The sequence below is a fragment of the Aedes aegypti genome, chromosome 1 (genome assembly GCF_002204515.2).
Source record: "Aedes aegypti strain LVP_AGWG chromosome 1, AaegL5.0 Primary Assembly, whole genome shotgun sequence".
In the NCBI taxonomy this organism is placed as follows: Eukaryota; Metazoa; Arthropoda; class Insecta; order Diptera; family Culicidae; genus Aedes; species Aedes aegypti.
Window position 1 is genome coordinate 253,343,796 of NC_035107.1, and position 25,686 is coordinate 253,369,481.

Consider the following 25,686-nt stretch of genomic DNA (forward strand, 5'->3'; position numbering starts at 1 on the left):
ACGAATATGAAACTATTTGGACAATACAGTCAAACCTCCTATAGCGATATCAATGAAAAATAATATTTATCCATTTTTTCAACTTTCTATGGCTTTTATTGTAAATTTAGATTTGAATACCCTTGAAAATAAGTGCGCACACTACTAGCTACATAGTTGCTCAACCAACAACGTTTCTTCAGGATACAAGATTTAATCATCAAATTTAAAACTATACGCACGAAATGGTGACATAGAACGGTACGAGGCGACCTTAACATGAAATTTGTAAACATAATTTTTGACTATTGTTTTGTTATGCATCACTTATTTTAGATTTTGTCATAAATTATGGTATAATTGCATGCTTTGTGGTGGTATTTTTGTTCGTTTTAAATTATTTGTAGAAATTTGATTGAGTTTTGAAGCGCAGATTTTTTATAAATGCACGGTGAATGGTAGCTTAGAAAACGACTGGGGAACACAGATACGATGGAGATTCAAAAGTGATTATAGAAGTTCTTGCAAAAACTCATACAGAAATCTCTGAATAAATTTTTGATGGACTATCTGGATGAATGTTCTAAAAGGAATCCCAAGAGAAGTTTCTTAGCAAGTGATTATTGGCTTTGAAAAATTACAATCGCTTGTTCAGGAGCTCCTCTTTTGATTATTTTGAGGTGATTTATATCGAAAGCTCATTCAGAAAGGTTTAAAGTAATCCTTGGATTCTTCGGAGTTATTTAATTTATATAAGATAAGTATCTAGATGACTGGAGAAGTTGCTGAAACTAAATTTGAAAGAACCCTATAAGATAACCTTCAATGAACTTTTGAAGATGTTGTCAGAGGTATCTTCGGACTAACGTTTGGATGTGTTCTAGAATACATTTCATTAAGAATCCCTTGAGGAATTTTTTATGACAGGATATTTCTAGACAAGATTTAAATTAATTTTGAAACATCCCTTAAAATTCTTCCCACACATCATTTTTTTTTTTTGCTTTTTCTTCAAACAATTTTGTCAAATTTTGTCTTGCCGGTGTTTTTAACAAAAATAAGATGAATTTTTCAACGAATTCTGCTGATCATCAACATGGATTTTATGAATTTCAGCAAATTTTTGCTTATTTTTAGCTATTTCAGCTTATTTACAGCAAAAATTGCTGAATAAGTTGAATATTATAGTAATTCTGGTTAAGAATCTTGATGATATTCGTAAAAATATAAAACATGTCTATAAATTCATAGAAGAGTCATTGATAGAATTATTCGACAAATACTTTGTATAATCCTTGGAAAATTTCAAATACTACCTCTAAGTGGTTTATGGAGTAATCTTTGCCACAATTCCTTGAAATAGCCACGAATAGTCCACCAATACCTTCGATGAACTATCTAGAGGATTTTATTTCTAGAAGAGCCTCGAATTTCTGAAGAATGGTCTGAAAGAACTGAGCTTGAGCCGCCCGTGGTTGCTACTTCAGTATTGCCAGATCAGCTGCACTTACACAAGGAACCGACTACATGACTGCTTGGGACTAACAGACACCCTCAGTGTATAGGTACTGGTGATCTTCTATTTTTAGGCAACAATGTCACCACGTCAGAATGCAGACCAACAAGGGGAAGGGGAAGTAATTGATGATGCATTAAACTGGCTCCTACAGTAGAATGGATATACCGCTGTATCTGCGCCAGTTTATGGTATATTTATGGCAGAGACGCTTACTATTTGGTTAGCAGACTGCCTATGTATCAGCCGTAAGGAAAGGCGTGCTATAATGATGGAAGAATGAAAGTGTAGGAAGACGGAAAGTCTCCGATTCTAGCAAATACTATGAACTGTGATAGATCAGCTGTGATTTATTAAAAGTGGAAAATAGAAGCAAGTGAAAGATACAATTACAAAGTACGGGGAGAGAGAGACGGGCCTGAGGTTCTCGCATGACCTTCTGCTTATGAAGCAGAAGCGGTAGCCATTGGACCACCAACCCCGTCACTGGAGGGATGTCTGAAAGAATTCCTGAAAAAAATCTCTATGAGAATTTCAAGATAAAATCCAGAGTAATTCGTCCTTGGAGGAATTCTTCATTGATTTTTTTTTTGCAGGATGCTTGCAGACATTCTGGAGCTGCAGGAATTTCTCCTTGAACTCTTTCGCCACTAATCAATTTTTCAGACTTATTCCAATTCGTCCAAAATGATTATCTGAACCCATTATCTTGTAGAGAAATTGAGTTTGGTCACATTTTGGACTCCACTTCGTCCACTTCATAGGGATACGTTGCATGCAAAAGTATAATATGAGGAAGGTGTCAAGAAGTGTCATTTTCGGATACACATCAGTTGTGTATCGTTTACGAGATCGGTCAAATGATGAAAATCCTGGCTACGCCCATGACTTCATCAAATATGCGAAGGATGTTCCGTATTCTCAATAATGAAATTCGTGGACACTTCGAGTAATACAATGACGATGACTACATTCTGGCAACCATTTGATATGAATTCGAAGTCATAAAAACGTCCAACTTTAGTCATTAAACTCAAAAAGAAGCTAACGCAAAGCTAAGATTAAGTGCCCAAACTCGACTCGATTGTACAAACAGAATGCCTCCCTCCTTCCCCACCTTCCCAGGACTCCCCATATCACATCGCGACCTGATTGATTGCGAACAGTTCAAGCAGCACTCGATACTTTTCATAAATCACCGAAATTAATACATTCCGAGGAAGCAACCGTTGCGTTACCGTGTACAAGAGAGAGAGAGAGAGAGAGGAGCAGAGAGAGAGAGAGAGAGAGAGAAAGGAGAGAAGAGAGAGAGAGAGAGAGAGAAGAGAGAGAGAGAGAGGAGAGAAGAGAGAGAGAGAGAGAGAGAGAGAGAGAGAGAGAGAGAGAGAGAGAGAGAGAGAGAGAGAGAGAGAGAGAGAGAGAGAGAGAGAGAGAGAGAGAGAGAGAGAGAGAGAGAGAGAGGAGAGAGAGAGAGAGAGAGAGAGAGAGAGAGAGAGAGAGAGAGAGAGAGAGAGAGAGAGAGAGAGAGAGAGAGAGAGAGAGAGAGAGAGAGAGAGAGAGAGAGAGAGAGAGAGAGAGAGAGAGAGAGAGAGAGAGAGAGAGAGAGAGAGAGAGAGAGAGAGAGAGAGAGAGAGAGAGAGAGAGAGAGAGAGAGAGAGAGAGAGAGAGAGAGAGAGAGAGAGAGAGAGAGAAGAGAGAGAGAGAGAGAGAGAGAGAGAGAGAGAGAGAGAGAGAGAGAGAGAGAGAGAGAGAGAGAGAGAGAGAGAGAGAGAGAGAGAGAGAGAGAGAGAGAGAGAGAGAGAGAGAGAGAGAGAGAGAGAGAGAGAGAGAGAGAGAGAGAGAGAGAGAGAGAGAGAGAGAGAGAGAGAGAGAGAGAGAGAGAGAGAGAGAGGAGAGAGAGAGAGAGAGAGAGAGAGAGAGAGAGAGAGAGAGAGAGAGAGAAGAGAGAGAGAGAGAGAGAGAGAAGAGAGAGAGAGAGAGGAGAGAGAGAGAGAGAGAGAGAGAGAGAGAGAGAGAGAGAGAGAGAGAGAGAGAGAGAGAGAGAGAGAGAGAGAGAGAGAGAGAGAGAGAGAGAGAGAGAGAGAGAGAGAGAGAGAGAGAGAGAGAGAGAGAGAGAGAGAGAGAGAGAGAGAGAGAGAGAGAGAGAGAGAGAGAGAGAGAGAGGAGAGAGAGAGAGAGAGAGAGAGAGAGAGAGAGAGAGAGAGAGAGAGAGAGAGAGAGAGAGAAGAGAGAGAGAGAGAGAGAGAGAGAGAGAGAGAGAGAGAGAGAGAGAGAGAGAGAGAGAGAGAGAGAGAGAGAGAGAGAGAGAGAGAGAGAGAGAGAGAGAGAGAGAGAGAGAGAGAGAGAGAGAGAGAGAGAGAGAGAGAGAGAGAGAGAGAGAGAGAGAGAGAGGAGAGAGAGAGAGAGAGAGAGAGAGAGAGAGAGAGAGGTTACATAGCCATCGCCTCGCAGCAACAGCCGAAAGGCCTATCCAAACACAATCGATAAACAACGGCGAGGACGGTGACTGGTTCCGTATGTCTACCAGGCGCGCTTTCCACAGCACAGGACATCAGTCGCGCTCTTCCAAGAACTCCGCTTACCCATTATCTTATCAGCGCCCAGCTTACAGCTGGCCACATGCTACTCCTGTTCCTAGCGAGCGAAGAACGACAGAGGCCCTATGGACGGCGGCGGCAGCTGTCCAATTGCTGATGGAATCGCTCGGAAGTTCGATAGCACGAGTTGAGCGAACGACAAACTTCGAGCGGGACAGCTTTGGAGGAAAAAAATCCGTATTCATTCATCTGTTGGAGGGTGGGATCTTTCCTATGGCGACTCAAATCAGTTTTAAAAGTTTCGTAGATATTTTGGAGCAGAGGCGCGTCCACGTTCGAAACCATGGGTAGGACAAACGTTGGAAAATATTTTGTGCACATTGAAGCTAAGAAAAATTTTAACCCTATGGAATCCTAGACTGGAAATTTCAAGTTACCGTATTCAAAGGGCTCAAACGCAAAGGGGTGTAAGTGACATTTTGATCGGTTTTGAGTTGAGGAAATTCTTCTGTTTCCAAGCGTTCTGAAGATATTTTCAAGTGACTTATCCGCTCAATAGACGAAATAATATGATTGTTAGAAAACTGGCTTGTTTTTATTTTTTGGCTTCCATACAATTTGTATGGAATGAAAAATTTCAGTTAAAGTTCGAAGTAGATTTTCTCAAAACTGAGTTTTTTTTTCACTGACACCCCTTTTTTTTCTAACCCCCTCATTTTCACGCCAGACTACGCAAGTGGCTGAAAATAGGAAATTAAAGACCTATTGCCTGAAAAAAGAGACTTTAAAAGATTCAGAAAGGGGCTGTGAAGAGTCGTAACAGGAACCAAGAAAACAAAACGAAACCTATTAGAAGCCAGGAGTTCAGGCAGTTCCTTCTTGAAGAGTTTGATTGTTCATAGCATCATAGCAGGCATTTCAAGATCCAAGATCTTTTTGAAATTACGTGATTTTCCCCAGAAATTTAATCTGCAATTTATTAAGATAAAATGTTTAGATGTTACTCCGAAAATTTCCTAAAGAGTTTGACTAAAAATTTTTGTTTTGGATGCCTCAAGAATTCAACCTATATTTACCCAGAGAAAACCACAGAAACAGAATTTCTTCAGAGACTCATCAGAATTCCTCCTGAAATTCTTTGTGAATTTTTTCAAGAAAGTATCTATTCCTCTAAGATTTTATCCAATGATTAATCAATCTTTCTAGGGATTTCCTATAAAACTGTCTTTGAGAGTTAATATAAGATTTCAACTAGATTTCTCTAAAGATACCTTCAGATAGTCCCTCAGAGATTTCCTCTAAGGTTTCTTCATAAATTCCTCCTGTCATACTTATATTTTCTCCAGGAAAATGCCAATGAATTATTTTGGAAGAATAAATCCGTGAAGAACTTCTAAAGAAATTTCTGAACTTATCTCATATAAAACTAGTGGAAGTATTAAAGTCACTATTAATCATCAATGATCTCTGAAATAACGCCTGAACTCTTGAGTAAGTTGCAGAGGATTTCCTAGATAATTTACTAAGATAAACTTAAAAACAAAATCAATCGAATCTCGGGATAGCACTTTGCAGGATTTTCTAAAGGAATTACTCGAAAAACATTGGAAACAATCTCTATAGAAGCTTGTGTAAGAATGATTGGAGGAATTATTGGGAAAATTGGTATAGTATTAGCTGGTGTGAAAACTTAAATAAACTTTCAAAAGTTGCATGAGAATTTTTGGGAAAACTTTTTTTTTTAATGTTTGGAAAAACTGCAGGATGAAATGCTGAAATTACTGGAGGTAGTCGCAAGGAAACCTGGAGCATATTCTGAAGAAATTCTTCTAAGCATCCTTTGTAAAATAGAATTTCTGGGAAAATTAGTAGATAAATCTCTAGAACAACTTTGAAAGAGATCCCTGTAAGAGACCTTGGAAAAATCTAAATAAAAACACTATGATAATTCCTGAAGCTATTCTTAGGGGAATCTGAGATAGAATTCATGAAGAGCCTGTTGGTCCCTTTATAGTCTCTGAAATTTCTCTGAAGCATAGTTTAATTTATTTTACAAGCTTTCTGCTGATCTTATTTTTATTTTTTTATTTTTGCTAAATCGTGGGTAGGACAATCCTTTGAGTGTCCTACCCAGGTGTTTTTGTGCGTAGTACATGTCCTACCTGTCCTACCCACTTCCCGCGCCACTATTTTGGAGTGTAGTATAATGCTAATCAGATTAGAAAGAAGTGCATCCCAGTTAATTTGAACAATATCTCATGCAAACCATCGGAGTCTATTTTTTATTTGAACTTCTAGTCATCCTACAGCCCAAGGCATACACAATTAACAAGGCAGGCTCCTTACTACTGTAAACATCAAATTTTATTGTTAACATGTGATGTCAATCCCTGAGAGAGAGGAGACAGCTCACTGACAACTGGCTTGTTTTCTTGGCTTCTTTGATTTCTTCTTCTCATGTTTGGGTTGTGCACAATGGTTCGGAGAGCACAAACTGGGCCAAACCCATTTTCATATCCTATTTGTTATCAAAAAGATCATAAAATTAAACAATTTTAATAGCAATTTGAGTCCAATTGACAATATTTAAATAATCAACGATTTTATATGCGAGAGCACAGAAAAACAACCTGAATATTCAATCACATCCAGTTTAAGTTTAACCAAATTTTGACGGTTTTTCACGCTCTGCCTTTGCAATGTGCGGTTTTCCAGTGACAGTTGATGACAGGTTCCCTTGACTTTTCGGAGCTCGCAATCTAAGCCAGCTGTCTCCTCTCTCTCAGGTCAAACCTATCGTACACGCTAAGATCAGTATACCCAAATATGGGTAAAGTTTACCCATAATCGTCAAAAAGTGCACACACTCATTTTATGGGTAAAGTGGGTTTTACCCATAAATAAGTAAACTCTTTAAACCCATAAATGGGTATTTGATTTTGAGCGAAATTATGGCAAAAATACCCAAATATGAGTACTTCATTTCTCTTTTATTTGCTGATTTTCGATAATAAAGATATTGAACAAACTAGTTACAATATTATAAATACATGCTGTACTCATTTTATTCAAAATTATAAGGACAGTTAAACATAAAGACATTGACATACGCTTGCTCTTTAGTTGGAGTTTATCCCAATTAGGGAACATCCAACTATCGCCTCATTCCGTCTAGCGGGCCCCAAGGAACGGATCCCCACCGTATCCGTAGAGTGACCGACCTTGATCCATCCAGGAACATCAGTTTAACCACAGGTTGAAATTTTCAGGTTGAAGACTTTCGATGTCGAAAAAGTTAAGTACGCCAAAGTTTGCTGGTGAAATGTTGGATTCTTCGTGTTATTCGCTGAAACAGATAATATTTCAAGTGTTAGTATGTTTTTGTTAAAACAATTTAAATAAATACCTTGATATTATCAATTTTAGTTGTTTTATTCCTTAAAAAAAACTGCCTAAAGATTGTAAGCACCTATTTGCTGTTACTCGTTTATAATTGTTGATGTTTTATTTTTCATCCAAATATGGGTACTTATTTTACCCATATTTGGGTAAAACAACTTTACTTATATTATGGGTGAACTTTACCAATTTTTATTGGTAGATTTTACCCATATTATGAGTTTTATAAGAAATACTCATAAATGGGTGAATCAACTACCTATTTATGGGTAAACTGATCTTAGCGTGTAGCATATCCCATCCGGACCACTAGATCATTTTTTTCCACAAATTTGTTCGAGGGATAGGAATTGCGTAGAGAGTAGTTGTCAGTTTTCGGAATATATCACCTTCTTGATATTGTACACCGTGCCTACAGTGTGTCGTGTTTCTGGTTATTTCTTTGGCTGCTTTGTTTTGATTTTGCGTTCTGCTTTACTCCGTTCTATGCGCGAACTGACGTTTGCACCAATGTCGTTAATAATAGGTTTGTTTCTTAGTATGTGTTTGCATGTATTAGTCACGGAGAAGATGTAAAACACAAATGATCAGCTGATGGTGACGACAAGCCTGCCAAAAAAATTGTTCGCAGGTAGGACACACGATAGCAACTATTTTTGTACAACGAAGCAAAGAAACGAAAATAACCCTGGATTGGAAATATAAAGTTACTATGTTTGAGGGGCTAAAATGCAAAAGGTGTAAGTGACATTTTGATTGGTTTTGAGTTGAGTTGAGGAAATTATTCTGTTTTCAAACGTTGTAACGATATTTTCAGGTAATTTTATCAACAGAACAGAAAAAAGTAATACAATTCTTAGAGGACTGACTAGGTTTTTTTTTACAAAACCTTATAGGAGCTTCGAAATAAGAGTTTGATTATTTATAATATCAGAACAGGCATATGTCTAGGATAAAATACTATTTTTAGATTTCCTAGTGACATTACGACAAACATTACTGTATGAGTTTTCTCTTGGCGTCTACTAGGAATTTCATCAGAATTTTTTTCAGGATTTCGATCAAATGAAAATTTCTAAAGGAATTTATAAAGTGATTATTTTTCAATGAATTTCTTCACGATTTTTCATAGGGAATTTCTCCAAGAATTTTATCAGAGATACTTCAAGAATTTTGAAAGAAATTTCATTTTAAATACCGTTTTGATTCATATTATGGACAGCTTTTAATTCCGGACATTCTCCTTTGTATGGGAAACATTTCACACGAAATGTTTCAATTTTTGCCGTTCAAAAGTTCGCACTTTCGAAGCTTGTTTTTATAAGCATTTTTCCTAAATATCTATGAAAATTTACGATGCCCAACTAACTTAGACGTCTGTTTAGTGGTTTGGCGATTAAAATCAATCATTTAACTTCTCTATTTATGATTTTTATTTGCTGTCTGGAATTGGAATCAAAATGTCCGTAAATCAAGGCAAAAATAAAGAAGCGTCCGGAATAACAATCATGAGAAGTCCACACATTTTCATTTATTTAAAATCATTCATGTTGCGGAATCAAAATCTTCTCCCATTATTCGAAAGCTAAGGGCTCGATGACATGGAGAAATCATACAAACTGATTTATTTTATATGCTTTTCGATGAGTTACACTTCACTGAGGCCTTAAGTGTCCGTAATATGAATCAAAACGGTAGGCCTCTCTGTAGGAAATTTTTTGACCCATTTAGTCAAAGGAATTCTTTATTTCTCTTGGGCGAAACAGTATATTTAGTTTAGGTCTTGAAAGTTTTTTAGGTATCCTTCCAGGAATGTCTCCAGGGAAATACCTAGGATTGTTTTCTGGAAAACAAATCTGTTGAGGAGAACTTTCAGTACGGACGGGAATGAACAATCCTGATGGCAAGTCCGTTAGAAACATGCTCAAATACGGATTTCAGATTTTCATCCGACAGAATTTTGCCTGTTGTGGTACTTAACACGGGCGTAGAATCCGAAAAACAATTCGGGTCGCAGAACTTTGATAAAGTTGCCTGTTTATCGCCACTTTTAATCTTATTGAATTCCTTGAGAAAGGCACAATAAATGTGTCCGAAACGTCGGATAAAAACCTAAAATCCGTTTTTGAGCATAAGACTGAAGGCTATAACCTAGAACATAATTATCACAGTCGTATCCGCGAGAAAGTTCAGAATCTACATGAGACGAATCCCATCCAGAATGAGTCGAAAAAAATAAAAATCGTGCTCGATAGTCTTCGATTTGGATTAAATTTTGCACATGTTTTTGGTATGGTAGAATAAGTGTTTTCCATAGAAAAATTGATCATTTTGACTCAAGTGTAACTTATGAAAATGGCCTATAAATTTTTGCCTACAACTTATTTGAAAAATTCTAACTCCGAAACTGTTGATTTTAGAGAAAAATGTTCTATGAAGAAGTTGTAGTGAACCGTTTGGACTATAAGAAAAAAAAATACACTGAAAAAATATGTTTTTTATTTTCATAGAAAAATAAAAAATAAAACTTAAATTTTAAATTATACAAAAACCCCATTTTTGATATTTTTTTAATTTTCACCATAGAATCTTGATAGTAAACAGATGTTTGGGACAAAGTTTCATGATGGAGAAATGTTTAATAAAAAAGTTTTTCTAAGAACAACTTTTGGTCGATTTTCAAAATTTTGATTTTTTGTCAAAATAAATACGTTCTGATGATACAGTAAGCATCTTGAAATGATTCTAAGCCACAATGATCGTATGAATAATTTCTCTAGAAGTAGCCATTTTCGAATTATATCGACTACACTTTTTTATATTAAACTTTGGGAGGGATTATTAGAGTATGTTTAAAAACTACAAATGAACTTTAACACTTCACTTTTTTGCAAAAAAAATTAAAATACTAAAATCACTAAGGTGAGCAAATACCTTTAAACTCTAATATGTGTTGCTTATCTTGACAGATAGGCCTATTTCGTCTGCGACTTACAGACTTCTTCAGTGTCGAGTGCTCGACTTGACTTTTTTTTTTAATTATATCGAGTTTAATGCAAAAAATATTGTTTAAATATTAAAATAGGCCATTTTTATTAGTTATTCGTGATTCTCAGAACGTATTTATTTTGACAAAAAATCAAAATTTTGAAAATCGACCAAAAGTTGTTCTTAGAAAAACTTTTTTATTAAAAATTTCTCCATCATGAAACTTTGTCCCGAACATCTGTTTACTATCAAGATTTTATGGTGAAAATTTAAAAAATAATAAAAATGGGGTTTTTGTGTAATTTAAAATTTTATTTTTATTTTTGATTTTTCTATGAAAATAAATAAAATATTTTTTCAGTGTATATTTTTTTCTTATAGTCCAAACGGTTCACTACAACTACTTCATAGAACATTTTTCTCTAAAATCAACAGTTTCGGAGTTAGAATTTTTCAAATAAGTTGCATGCAATAATTTATAGGCCATTATCAAAAGTTACACTTGAGACAGAATGATCAATTTTTCTATGGAAAACACTTATTCTACCATACCAAAAACATGTGCAAAATTTAATCCAAATCGAAGATGGTCGAGTTCTGTGACTGACCGATTTGACATGGAATCCGTCATGAACAGGCGGAGGAATTCTTGCAGGATTTCTTGAAAAAAAAAAACCTTTAGCTATTGTTTTCAAACGCTCTGGACTAACCATTTGTGAAATCTTTAGAAGATCTCTTTGAGTAACAACTGGCGAATTTGGTTGAAGGATTAGTGATGAAATATCTGGAAGAAATTCTAGAATAATGCCTTTCTACGTCTACTTGTCCCATGTTTCATGTAAACCTTATTGACCGCGGGACAAATATGCGTAGAACGGCAGAATAGTTTCGAAAAAAAAATCATAGTAATACCTGAGGAAATTACTGAAGGTAGTAGTTTTGGAGTTCTGATGGAGTTTCTTGAGGAAATTTTTATTAGCATCCCTTGAAAAATCGCTGGGAGAATCGGTAGAGAAAATTTTGGAAGTATTTCTGAAGAGATTCTTGTATAAAAGCCTGTAAGTATACTAAATAAAATCATTATGATTATTCCTCAAGCTTTCCTTCGGGGAACCTAAGACGCAATTCTCGAAGAGCCTGTTGAAACCGTTATAGTCCCCGAAGGTTTCTTGGAGCCTTCACAATTTTGCATCAGGATTCAATGCAAGCAGAATAAGAAAAAAGAGACTTTAGAGATAATTTTGGATAAAATAGTTACTTTAGAGACCCTTCAATAAAAAATACAGACTTTTTAGAGATTTGCATTAAAACAGAGACCAATTCTCTAAAAAGAAACGTAATACTAGTCCTGTCTTTGTCATCACTTTTGTTATCAATCATCTTTAAAAAAAACATGAATATCCTTTATTTCCAGTAACGTTTCTAAATTCCTTATTTATTTATTTATTTATTTATTTTTTTAAAGACGCCGACACGTTAATGCTTCCAGTGGACGATTTGCCCTTTGAAAGAAGCACCACACTAGACAACGGACTATTTCTAGATAACAAATGGATGAACAGCGAAAATTCTGTGAATTTGTATAGTTGTTTGCACGAAAGTGACTTGGCTAATTTTAAGGAGAAATAAGGTGCTTGAAAAATGTGCTATCTCGCTTAAACTCCATCAACTACCTTATCGTATCTTACGACGTTAATAAAATTTTATGTATATTGAACAGATGATAAACAGTTTAAGTTAGTTTTCAATCTTTCTGCTGATCTTTTTTCGTTGAATTGTGGGTAGGACAATCCTTTGACTGTCCTACCCAAATGTTTTCGTGCGTAGTACATTGCATACTTGTCCTACCAACTTCCCGCGCCACTATCGGCAACTTTATGAATTTTCGGTTCGCCGAAGTTGGCATTGCACAACTACCACTTCAAAACTGAAGTTATGTGTGTGTTTCTCAAAATGGCTAACAATTGTATTCTTTGTCCGAATCAAATTTTCAAATGGTTTCAAGACCATTCCATTGATAGAACAGTCAACGACACTGGTCCAAACGAACCGCGTCCTAGCGCTCGCTGTTTGCGCTGATTTGTGTATTTCTGTCCGGATTCTCCGGAACACGGATGACGCCGAAGAGAAAGAAGAATAGTGGGTTATCGGAACTCGAATCGATCAATACACCCTGTCCTGATAGCCGTCCCCCTGGTCCGTTGCACAAAGAATTTGTTTGTGCGGTTCTAGTCGTTTGAGACTTCTCTTTCTTCCGGCAATTCCGTTGGCCAACAATTCGTTGATTCTCAGTGCAAAGCAACGGCGGCAGCAGCAGTGGATAGAATAGAAAACAGGATCATCGCTCACAAAAGCGAGAAGCGCAAACTGTTGATTGTGCGGCGAGTTGGTTTGTGTGCATTTGTTCTTCTGGGTCAAAAGCAGCAACATCAAATGGCGCTTCCTCTCACCACTGACGACATCGTCAAACCCAAACAATCCTCAGTAAGAGCGCGTTGTTCAGCTCTAGCTCAAGGGGAAAACACGAAGGAAGAAGCGAGCAATCGAAACTGGATAGCTGTTTCTTTGCTTGTCTCACTAATATGTTGTCTGAATTGCTGATAAGGAACTGAATTGCTGCCAATCGTAAATCAGTGCCGTCGTTCCGTTCCGTCCCGAAGATGGAGTCGTTTTATTGGACATCAAACGTTTGTCGGGTGGCTTTTATTTTGGCACTGTCAGCTCAATTAACAATCAACAGTCACACATATAAACAAGCACACCTTTCGGCACTATTCGGAATGTTCGGAATGCGATGCAACCGGTGCCAACACAGCCAAGCTCGTTATAGTCGAACCGTTCGTTTGTTGGGGAACAAACTCTACGTGGGGAGAAGGGAGTTCACGATTCATGGAAAACATCATATAGATAACATTTTTCTTGGAATCGCACCTCCAAAAAAGTTGCCGCAATTTATGAACAACCCCTTGGCTTGGAAACTCTTGGCGATCCATCGTTGTTGTTTTTGTTTGGCCAGAAATTGGCTGACCAAAAACATATTTAGGAGAGTGCGATGGCGCCAAATCGATGTTCCTACAAGTCATAACAGATTCAATCATCATTATGGTGTGTCCGGGAATATGACGCGGGGAAGAAGAAAAAAAGAGATGTAGAGGCGTTTTGTATACATAGAATAAAGAACGCATGAAATCGGAATTGCAAATGAGGCGGCAATCGATTATTGGCTCGAAGTCATGAAAATGCTACTCAAAAGGATGCTCGTTTTCTCGTCGCCATCTAGTAGCTAGATGACTATAGCGTAGCAGTACGACATAGCTGAACTTGTAGCAGAGCTCCATCGTTGTCGGTTCTGTCCATCCATGAAATCGAGGATCTCTACCTGGTTCACTGCTGGGTCTTATTTTTGCGATTATTTATTCTTATATTCGCACTAAGTGATCAGCCCACCGAAGTCTGCCATATTTCATACACGTAATAATATAAGGTGTTTATACACATTATACAACTCGTGATTCATGCGAGAACCAGGGAGAGGCCGTCGCCTCCGTGGAAGGCCGCGCACCAGATGGCTTTTTGGAGTTGAAGAGGATTTAAGGTCGTTTAACGTTCAGGGCGACTGGAAGCGGGTCCAATGGAGAAGGCTTCTTCATTCGGCGTAGATACAACGCAATAGCAAGGAATTGTTGCCCATCAAGTATCAAGTAAGTAAGTAAGTAAGATTCATGCGTCTGTGCCACACACCATTTTCTAGTTTTCCAACCAAGTAGTGTTCACAGCACTTAACGCTTAAACATAACGAAAGCTTTCCAGTCTGCTTTTTTCAACGTCCACGCATCGTGCCCGTAGAGAGCCACCGTAAGTATCAATGTTTTATAAAGGGCATATTTTGTTTCCGTTTGCCAGTTGTGGGACCTAAGCTGGTTACGTGATCCGTAAAAGGACCTATTTGCTGCCGCAATTCGTGTTTTTACTTCGCGGTAAACGTCATTGTCACAAATGTTCCAAATTCTTCAACAATTTCAAACACATTCCCATTAAACACTACCTCAGCACCAATACCACTATGCCCACCTCTATCTCTACCTGAAACCATGTACTTCGTTTTAGTAGAATTAATGATCAGGCCTATCCTTGCTGTCTCCCTCTTTAGAGACACGAAGGCCTCCGCCACTGACCTACGGATGATTCCAATAAGGTTGAGATCGTCCGTGTGACGACAGTACCGTTTCTCTGTCCTCGATTACAATGTGAACAGTAATTTCGAAAGTGCGTCTCCTTGCTTTAATCCGTCTAACGTCAACAAACGAGGGTGCCGCCTCATCTGAACTGAACACTCCATTAATTCCTACAAGAATTCTCAGGACTGATAACGAATCACTTTTTAGTGACTTGGTCACTATTCACTATTTGCAACAAAAATCACAGGCCGAACAGTTATTGGAAAATTTATCTAGTAATTTCTTTATGACATCTGCTAGTATTTTTTTTATGAAATCTTGTTGAAATTGCACTATCCTGTTTATATCAGGAATATCTCTTGTAATGTAACATTCTCTTGAAAAAATCCTCCAGAAATCCTGATGGTATTCCCTCAAAAAATCCTCCAGGAATCTCTACAGAAATTTCTTCAGATATTCTTTAAAAATATCCTTCGGTGATTTCTTTAGGAAATCCTCCAGAGATATTTAAACAATGGTTTGATGGATTTTCCAAGAAATCTAAAAATTCTTCACAAATTCCTTTAGAAGTTCTTACATAAATTTCTATATGAAGTCCTCGAGGGATTACTTCAGGAAATCAATCTCCAAGGCATTGCTCCAGATATTTGTTCAGGAATATTTGCTAAGATTACTCCGTGTATTTATCCAGTGATTTCTTAAGAAATTACTCTGGAAGTGTCTCCAAGTATTCCTTCAGATATCTCTCCAATGATTCAATCTTAGTTTTGAAGAATTTTTCCAAGTTATTCCTCCAGAGATTCCTCAAAACGTGTATATAAGGTTTAGTCCAGAGATTTATCCAGGAACTTCTCCAAAAATTCCGTCAAAAAATCTCCTTAGATTCTTTCAGAAATTCCATTATAAATTGATTGAGAAATCATACCAGAGCCTTCCTACAGGAATTCCTTCAAACCTGTCTCCAGAGGTTCTTCCATACATTCCTGCAGGATTTTCTCCAGTGATTACTTCGGAATTTTCTACAGGAATTTCTATAAGGATTTCTTCAGACATTTCTCCAGAAAACTCTACTCTAGGGATTTCTTTAACAATGCTCTAGGGTTTACTTTAAAAAAGACACCTACACGTTAATGCTTTTGCCCTTTGAATGAAGCTCCACACTAGACAACGAACTAGCATGCAGTGGTACAGTCAAAAAACATTCCGCACGAAACGTTTTCCGTCCTGAAGCGGGAATCGAATCCAGTAACACGATGCGGTTATATATCTGGTGACACTAACCGCATGACAACGATGTCCGCAATCGCTTTACGATTAGCTTAAGAATAGTTTCATAAATTCCTGATGAGATTCTTTCAGAAATTTCGCCAGTATTTCATTTAGAAATTTCTTCAGTTTTTCTTTCAGAATAACCTCAATGGTTTTCCTAAAAATTCCTTCGGAAGTTCACTCAGGAATGCCTCTAAAGATTTAGGGATTTCTCAAGAAATGCCTTTAGAAATTTGTGCAATAATCCTTCAGCAGTTCATCATAACTCCAGGCATTTTTTTTTTTTGAGAAGGTCGAGATTTCCACTGAAAATTTCTATAGGATTGTTCTTGGGAACCTTTCAGGGTTTCTTCCTGCGATTCTTCTTGGGATTACTACTCCATTTGGAAATTCCTGCATGCAATCCGCAATCTTCCAGAAACTCCTCTTGAAATATTCTCAGAGATTTCTTTTGATTATCTTGAAAAAACATTGAGTAATAGACCTGTTGATTTTTAAAAAATGTCTGGAAATCTACCGGTCAAGCAGTATTTGGAATTCTCATGCCAAGAACAATATCTAGTCAAATTTTCAGCTTATTTGATAAAGTTTTCAGTATGTTTCAATTTGAAAATGTGTTTTTGGGCTTATTTCAAGGTTTGAAAAATCATAACTAGTATGTGGAAAATAAAAACCATTTGCTATTACCACTATTTGAAATCTAATTCTATTCTGACAAAGTTTGTCAAACACGCTAATAAGATTAATTTGAGTTTTAACATTGTTCGATCCAATTTTGTTCTCCACAGTACACAGAAATTACAGTTTTCTCAATATACATGGTATATAAAACACCCATTGACATTATTTTTTCAGGCCCTAGTCAACGGGAATCAAACATAATACATTTATGAATTCATTGACCATCAACAGCTTACATGTTGCATAAGGCAATAAATTACAATAAATGCCCAAAGATCGAACACAGCATCGCAACCTGATGATAGTTAAACCATGCATGCCACATGTACCGAAAACGAATGAATTGAACAAGTTGGCATTGCTTTTTCTTCCCGAGTGATGATTGTTTTGATCGCATTTCACTGATCATTTAGAACGATTTGAAAACAATCATCATCAAGTAGTCGCTGGAAAATTTTCTGTAGGAACACCCGGAAAATCATGAAGTAATTTATGGCCATTTTCCTGTAAAAAAAAACATTAAGAAATTCCTGAATGGATCCTTGGAGAAATATTTTTTTAAAAAGGATGTGAAGGAATACCTTTAAAAATTCTAGTAATAGTTACTGACCGAAATTGTGAAAGACTACTGATGGAATCAACTGGAAGCATTGATGTAATTACCTGGGAGGGAGAAACCGATACGAAATTTATGTACGTCAAGGTGAGCCGAGATTCTGCTGTCACGAACTGTCACTGTGAGCCCAGATCTAAAACAATGGACAAACATGATAAAAGCGCGTAATCGATTAAAACATATTTTTGAATTTCATCAAATGTGACAAAAAATCGATTGAAAAGCTATTCATGCTTATTCAAAAGTAATGTCACAATAGCACCTTTTATTCTGATTTAATATAAAGTATTCAAATATGCATCATTTTACTTTTTCCAATAAAAACGAAAATGGAATGCATAGAAAACTTAAGCCCTTTTTCCATGTTTGTCTAGAACGATCGAAGGAACACAATAAAAGAAAACTAGCGATTTTCATCAAGTCTGCCTTGATTGTCGTTGGCAAGCTGGAGTTTTCTTGCAGTTCGGAATAACTTTGTGTCATATTTCGTGTGTAGTATCGGTGCCTCCCTCCCAGGTAGTTACTAGAGAAAAGATTGTAAAATTTCAGAAGCAATCCCTGGAGAAATACATAGAGGAGTTTCTGAAGTACCTTCTGGATATATTTTTAGACGTATTACTTGTGGAATTCCTGTAAAACCCTTGCAGGAATTCATAGAGGAGTTCTTTGAAAACAACCTGACAGAATTTGTTATCAATATCCTGAAGGTATTATTTGACAAATTTCTAGAAGAACTGCTGAAAGAACTGTTCGAGGAATTTCTGTAAAAATCTCTGGAGTAATTTATGGACGAACTGTTGAGTTAATTTCTATTGAAATTATTGGAGAAATCTTGTGCATGAATTTCTGGAAAAAAAGCTCTGAAGAATTCCTAAAGAAATTTCTGAAGAAAATCCTGTTATTTATTTATTTTTTTGAGAAACTCTTAAAGGAACGAATTCGAGGAGGAGTTTTTGGAGGAATATGTCAAGAAATTTTTTGGCGAGTTTTTGATAAAAAGATCAGCAGAAGGAGCCTTTCTTAGCCGAGTGGTTTGAGTCCGCGGCTACAAAGCAAAGCCATGCTGAAGGTGTCTGAGTTCGATTTCCGGTCGGTCTAGGATCTTTTCGTAATGGAAATTTCCTTGATTTCCCAGACATAAAGTATCATCGTACCTGCCACACGATACACGAATGCGAAAATGGCAACTTAGGCAAAGAAAGTTCTCAGCTAATAACTGTGGAAGTGTTCTTAGAACACTACGCTGAGTAGCCGGCTCTGTCCTAGTGGGGACGTTAATGCCAAGAAGAAGAAGAAGATCAGGAGAAAGTTCTGTAATAATTTAAAAGGAATCTCTGTAGTCAGTTTATTCATAATTTTCTGGTTTAATATCTAACGTTAATCTCTGGAGGAATCTCTGGAAGAATTTCTAAAGTAATTTCTCAAGTTATATCTGAAGGAATCTCTGGAGAACTTTCTGAACAAGAACTGGAATTTTCTGCGTGAAATCTCAGTGAAATTTCTGAAGGAATCTCTCATTGCAACTTCTCCAGGAACTTTTGGCGTAACTTGAGCAAAACATTTTGTATGAATCACTGAATAAATTTCTGGAGGAATCCGGAATATTTCCAGAAGGAATCCCTGGAGGATAATGCATAAGTGGAATCTCTGAAGAAATCACTATGAAACTTCTGGTAAAACCCCTGAAATGGTTAAGAAAGGATTCCCTGGAAGATTTTATGGAGGAATCCCTGAAAGAATTTCAGGAAGAATGTCTGAAAGACAAATTTTTTGGAGAATTTTCGAAGGATTTTGTAGAAATCTATGGAGAATTTCCTGAAAAAATTCCATGGGAAATTTGCTGGAAGACTGTCAGGTTCTCCATTTCGGAATCCAACTCGCAGGATTTCCGTTTTAGAATCCAGCTCTAAAGAACCGTTTTGAAATCATATTCTCAAAATTTCCATTTTCGAATCAATTTCTAAAGATTTTCGTTTCGGCATCAAGTTCTCTGGATTTTCGTTTCAGTACTGTTCTCAGGATTACCGTTTTGGGATTCTGTTCTCAGGTTTTCGTGATGAATTCTTGTTTTCAGGATTTCCGTTTCGTAATCCTACTCAAAAATTCAATTTCAGAATCGTGTTCTCAGGATTTGCATTTCATTAACCTGTTTTCAGGATTTCCATTTCGGAATTCTGATCTCAGGATTTCCGTTTTGGAATCCTGTTCTCAGGATATCCCTTTCAGAATTTTGTTCGGGAAGATTTCCTTCTTCAGAATCCTGGTCAGTCTTCAGAATCCCGTTCAGTATTTACCTGTTTTGCCTGTAAGGGAATTAGGGAGACTTACGGCTTCGACACCATTCGACTATTATCGGCAACCAAATTTCAAACGCCATTTATACAGTATTTTTTCCAAAACACATCAGTGGAAACATTCAGATGATTCTATGTTCAGCCCATTTTTCGCTGGCGAAATTTCCGACACTTAACAAACGATATTGCCGGAGATACCATCAATTCAAATGAGCACGCCTCAAAATGCGACTGATTTGGAGCTGCCGAAGAGATTGACCAGCAGTTGTTATGGGAATGTTGCCGAAGAGATTAAGGCTGCCGACAATAGTCACACTGACAAAGGATGTTCGCAGCGTTGTTAAAACGTTTCCAAAAGCATTTTGACAAGTCTGTCGGTGTGAATCGATAGAGGATTGAGCAACGCATAAATGTAAACAGACAAACACGGAATTTGTCTGCTGATGTCCGAGAAAATTAAAAAAGAAGCACGGCATCGGCTTAAGCTGCCGAGAATACGTAAGTTCCTCTATTACATTGCAGTCATTTTACATAAAAATTCAGAGGGTTGTTCAAAGACAAAAGTAAGTAACCGAGAGACTTTTTAACAAATTCAATTCGAAAACGGTAAGTCGTGGAAAGTTGGTGTGTTCTACAAATTTGTGTGACTTCTGAAATTGAACAACTTTGTGGAACAGACCAACTTTCCACGATTAACCGTTTTCAAATTAAATTAAAAAGTCTCTCGGTTACTTACTTTTGTCTTTGAACAACCCTCTGAAACTCGGTGTAAAATGACTACAATGTAATAATTCCCTTACAGGCAAAACACAAGCTATTTGTAGTTCGTCATCCAAATTTCAGCCAATTCGGACTACCATAAGCTGAGATACAGTACCCCAAACTTGGGCATTTTGTATGGAAAACAGCATTTGGTTACTAACTTATGTCACTGACTGTATATATTTTAAAATTTTCCTGCATTTCCATTTGATTTCTTTGAAGAATTCAAAATCTGTTAAGGATTCATTTGATATCTAATTCGAGAATTTCCATTAAAATTTTCTAGCATTTCGGTTCACAATCCTTTCAGCATTTCTATTCGAGAAATCCTTAAATTCTTGTCAAAATCCCTTCAGAATTTAAATTTTTTTATTCAGAATCTGAGCATAGCATCCCCATTGAAGTTCTCTGAAGATGTCGATTCGAGATTCTCCGATGATTTCCAATCTTAATTCTTTCAGGATTTCTAATCCAAGTTCTTTCAGAATTAACATTCGATATCGTTTCAGGACTTTTTTTTAATTGCTTCAGGATTGCCGCGATATTCTTTTAGAATTTTAATTCAAAATCTTTTCAGGGCCTATTCGGAATTTTATCTGAATTTTCATTTGCAAATTATTCCAGGGATTCCATTTGTGGGCTGTGTAGCCATGCGGTTAGTATCACCAAGCATTAAGGCGTATCGTACTGAGAAGCGAGGGTTCGATCCCGCCTCAGGCTGACATTTTTTTCGTGAGGAATGTTTTCCGCCTGTGCAACAGGGCGTTGCATCCTTTGTCTAGTGTGGTGCTTCCTTCAAAGGGCATATTCCACTGAAAACATTAACGTGTCGTTGTCTTTTTTTTAATATGCAGTCAGGATTCTATTTAAATTTCTATAACGATTCTTTGACTGTTTCCCGAAACCCGAAATATATTGGGATTTCAATTTGAAATCATCTAAGAGTTTTATTGATCGATGAAATGCTTACTAAGTTCTCGTTTAAGTAAAGTTATTTTATTTAAGACATATTCAAATCAAATAACTGATACATTGAGCACAGAATCGAAATGAAAGACCTGCAACATTTTATCCATCACGTGTGAAATCCGTTTCCAGCAAATTGGCAGCTTCTTTCGAGGACCGACAATCATTTGAGTTGCATCAGCTTGCACAAATTGACAGCAGAATTTCCCTTCGGAAGAAACGTGTTCTCGTACAGGGTTTATATTTCTGTTAGACAATATTGGAAATATATCATTCACGACTGAATGCGAACAGCAGCGGAGTGAAAGATTGCGTGTAACCAAGCGAGTTGACATAAGTTTGGGAACCATTCAGGTGACTTACGGATGCTGTTTCATCCATTGGAAGCAGAATCACGAATGCAAAGCCTATTCAACCGTGGGACACAACAGCATCGTCTCAGAACATGATTTCTACTTCCACCCGACTAGCAGATCATATCTAAATTGTATCATAATATATGATATGATGAAATTTAGATATGACCAATTTGTTTTCCAATAATATAATAACAGAAGGTGTTACAATGATTTTTATAGTACATCATGCTATAAAAAATTCTAACAAATCTTGATACAATCTTGTTATAACTAGGAAAGAATGGGAAGAGCTGAAGGTGATGTAGAGTTGTGAAGGAGAATATGGGGTCGAGACGTCAGTGCGCATCGTACCTTCGTGCTGTGCGTACACGAATTCTCTCTGCTCTTGGAAGTTTTCTTAAAAACTACCTAAAGCAATAAAACAGTACTTTTCAGTGCTAGACAAACAGTACTTTTCAGTGCTAAAATTAAAAACGGTACTTTTCAGTGCTACTTAAACAGTACTTTTCAGTACTATTTTTTCTACTATTGATCCCTTTACGATCCTTGTTTGGACCCGTGCCTTCGATTTTTCGTTGGACCCGTTGGCGAAAGCTAGCGGTGGTAATCCTTCTTGGACACCGTCTAGGGAAAAAACCTCTCGAAGGTCACGTCTTTCTCGTTTATTAACTAAACATGGTATCAACAACTAACAAAAGGAAGGGTGAATCTCTGAATTCACTACTTCCTTCCAAAAAAGTGGGTTTTAAAACTGTCACTACACGTGGCAAGAATGGAAGAAAGGACGCTTCCCCGGAATGCGAAGTTTCTTCCAAGGGTGAAATGAATAATTGTATTGAAATGAGCAATCAGTTCGATGCTCTAGACAAATTTTCCGAACACCAAATCGAAGCAGCCTCTAGCCCAGGCTCTTTGATTCAAGTGAGGAAGCAAAGAGTGCCGCCTATCGTGGTCAGTTGTTCCGAATTTGGGGGATTTAGGCAGGAGATCTTGAACTCCATTAGGGGAATCAAGGTTTCCTTCCAAATCGCAAAGAAAGGAGACTGTCGCGTTTTGCCGGAAACTCTTAAAGATCGCGAACTTCTTCTCAGATATCTTGAAGAGAAGAAGCACAAATTTTTTACTTATGACGACAAAACTGAACGTTTGTTCAAAGTCGTCTTGAAAGGTCTCTCAAGTGACTATAAGTCACCTGAAGAGATCAAAAATGGAATAAATGATTTACTTGGATTTTCCCCAGTCCAAGTAATCATTATGAAAAAGAGAACCCAATCTGGCATTGTTCGGAAAGGGCTTTCTCAAGAATATTATTTAGTTCACTTTAACAAAAAAGAACTAAATAATATTAAAGCTTTAGAAAAAGCTAAACTTATGTTCGATGTCCGTGTGACGTGGGAACATTTCCAGAAACCTGGAGGAAATTACCAGAACCCCACTCAGTGCCGTCGGTGCCAAAAGTGGGGTCATGGTACAAAAAATTGTCGCATGGATGCTAAATGCATGATTTGCGGAGGTTCTTCTCACGCTAAGGACGACTGTCCTGTAAAAGAAGATACCAGAAAATTTCAATGCGCCAATTGCAAGGGCCCTCACAAAGCTAACTTTTGGGAATGCATTTCACGCAAAAGAGTCGTTGAGGCTCGTGCCAAGCAGATGAAAGATAATATCCGTTACGATAACGGTCGTTTCCGGAATTTGCCTGGTAGAGTATCGAACAATGCTCATTTTTCAGTTAACGATCGCTTGATTAGGAATCATACCCACCAGGAAGATCATAATCATGCTCATTCACAAACAAATTTTAATCCGTCGGGTAGCCGTTCGAATCTTTCAATTTCGAATGTATCTACCCACGGTAAATCCTTTGCCGATATCGTAGCAGGTAATTTGAACTCTTCCCCTGTTCGTTCCATGAGTACCCATTCTACTTGTTTCAAATCAAATGGAAAAAACCCTACCGCCACAGGTAACTCCTACCCCGCTTCTTCGTCTACCGAAAATTCCAATGGGAAATCATCAGATGATATGTCTGCCTCTGATTTTAATTTTCTAACTGAACAATTGAATCTAATGATTGATGCAATGTTCAAAGCCACCACTATGACTGAAGCAGTCCAAGTAGGTGTAAAATTTACAAATAAAATTGTTATTGGATTACGTTTTTCTAATGGATCCAAATAATAATTTAAATATTTTAAATTGGAATGCTCGTTCTCTGAATGGTAAAGAGGACGAGCTGTTTAATTTTCTTACAGCTAATAAAGTGCATATAGCAGTTATTACCGAAACTCATTTAAAACCTGGATCCAAATTTAAAAAAGATCCTAACTTTTTTGTTTATCGTAATGATCGACTTGATGGGGCATGTGGGGGAGTTGCAATCATCATTCATAGGCGTATAAAACATCAACTGTTTTCGTCATTTGAAACTAAAGTTTTTGAAACTTTAGGTGTTTCTGTTGAAACACAGTTTGGTAAATATACTTTCATAGCTGCCTATTTGCCTTTTCAATGCTCTGGACAGCAAGTTAATTGGCTTCAAACTGACTTGCGAAAATTGACTCGCAATAAGTCAAAATTTTTTGTCATTGGTGACTTTAATGCCAAACATCGGTCATGGAATAATTCTCAAAGTAATTCCAACGGCAGAATTTTATTTGATGAGTGCTCTTCAGGATATTTCTCAATTCAATACCCTGATAGCCCTACATGTTTTTCCTCTTCTAGAAATCCATCTACGATTGACTTGGTCTTAACCGACTCTAGTCATCTTTGTAGCCAATTAGTTACTCATGCTGATTTTGATTCTGATCATGTCCCTGTTACATTTCAAATATCGCATGAAGCGATTCTCAATCCTATCAGCTCCACTTTCAATTATTTACGAGCCGACTGGAATATATATGAAACGTATGTTGACTCTAATCTTGATGTTAACATTTCTTTAGAAACTAAAATTGATATTGACAATGCTCTTGAAACTTTAACAAATTCCATTGTTGAAGCCAGGAACATTGCAATTCCAAAATGTGAAGTAAAATTTGAATCCGTGATTATAGACGATGATCTTAAACTCTTGATCCGTCTTAAAAACGTGAGGAGAAGGCAATTTCAACGCACTCGTGATCCTGCTATGAAAATTATATGGCAGGATTTGCAGAAAGAAATCAAGAAACGTTTTGCAGATTTAAGAAACAAAAATTTTGAAAATAAAATTTCTCAATTGGACCCCGGCTCTAAGCCCTTTTGGAAATTATCTAAAATCTTGAAAAAACCTCAGAAGCCTATACCGGCATTGAAAGAGGAAAACAAATTATTACTAACTAATTGCGAAAAAGCTCAAAAACTTGCTATGCAGTTTGAAAGTGCTCACAATTTTAATTTAGGACTTACTAGTCCAATTGAAAATGAAGTTACTCAGGAGTTCGAAAATATTCTCAATCAAGAGAACGTTTTCGAAAATGCCTGGGAGACTGATTTGGAAGAAGTGAGAACTATTATTAAAAAATTCAAAAATATGAAAGCTCCTGGTGATGATGGAATTTTCTACATCCTCATCAAGAAACTTCCAGAAAGTAGCTTATCATTTTTAGTTGATATATTTAACAAATGTTTTCAATTAGCATATTTTCCTGACAAATGGAAAAATGCTAAGGTTGTTCCAATTTTAAAACCAGACAAAAATCCTGCAGAAGCTTCTAGCTATCGTCCAATCAGTTTGCTTTCCTCCATCAGTAAACTTTTTGAAAAGGTTATTTTGAACAGAATGATGGCCCACATCAACGAAAATTCAATTTTTGCCAATGAACAGTTCGGATTCCGCCATGGACATTCGACCACTCATCAACTTTTACGTGTAACAAATTTGATCCGTTCCAACAAATCTGAAGGCTACTCTACTGGTCTTGCTCTTCTAGACATAGAAAAAGCATTCGACAGTGTTTGGCATGAAGGTTTGATTGTAAAATTGAAAAACTTTAATTTTCCAACATACATTGTTAGAATAATTCAAAGTTATCTGTCAAATCGTACACTTCAGGTTAATTATCAGAACTCCAGATCTGAAAGACTTCCTGTAAGAGCTGGTGTTCCCCAAGGCAGCATCTTGGGACCAATATTATACAATATTTTCACATCTGACT

At 37.0% G+C, this 25,686-nt stretch overlaps 1 protein-coding gene across 7 annotated transcripts in view; it reads left to right on the top strand.

Moving 5' to 3' along the window:
- Window positions 1-25,686, top strand: part of LOC5576740 (leucine-rich repeat-containing protein 24) — an 826,320-nt gene that overhangs the window by 141,364 nt on the left and 659,270 nt on the right. The gene's annotated exons all lie outside the window — the stretch shown is intronic.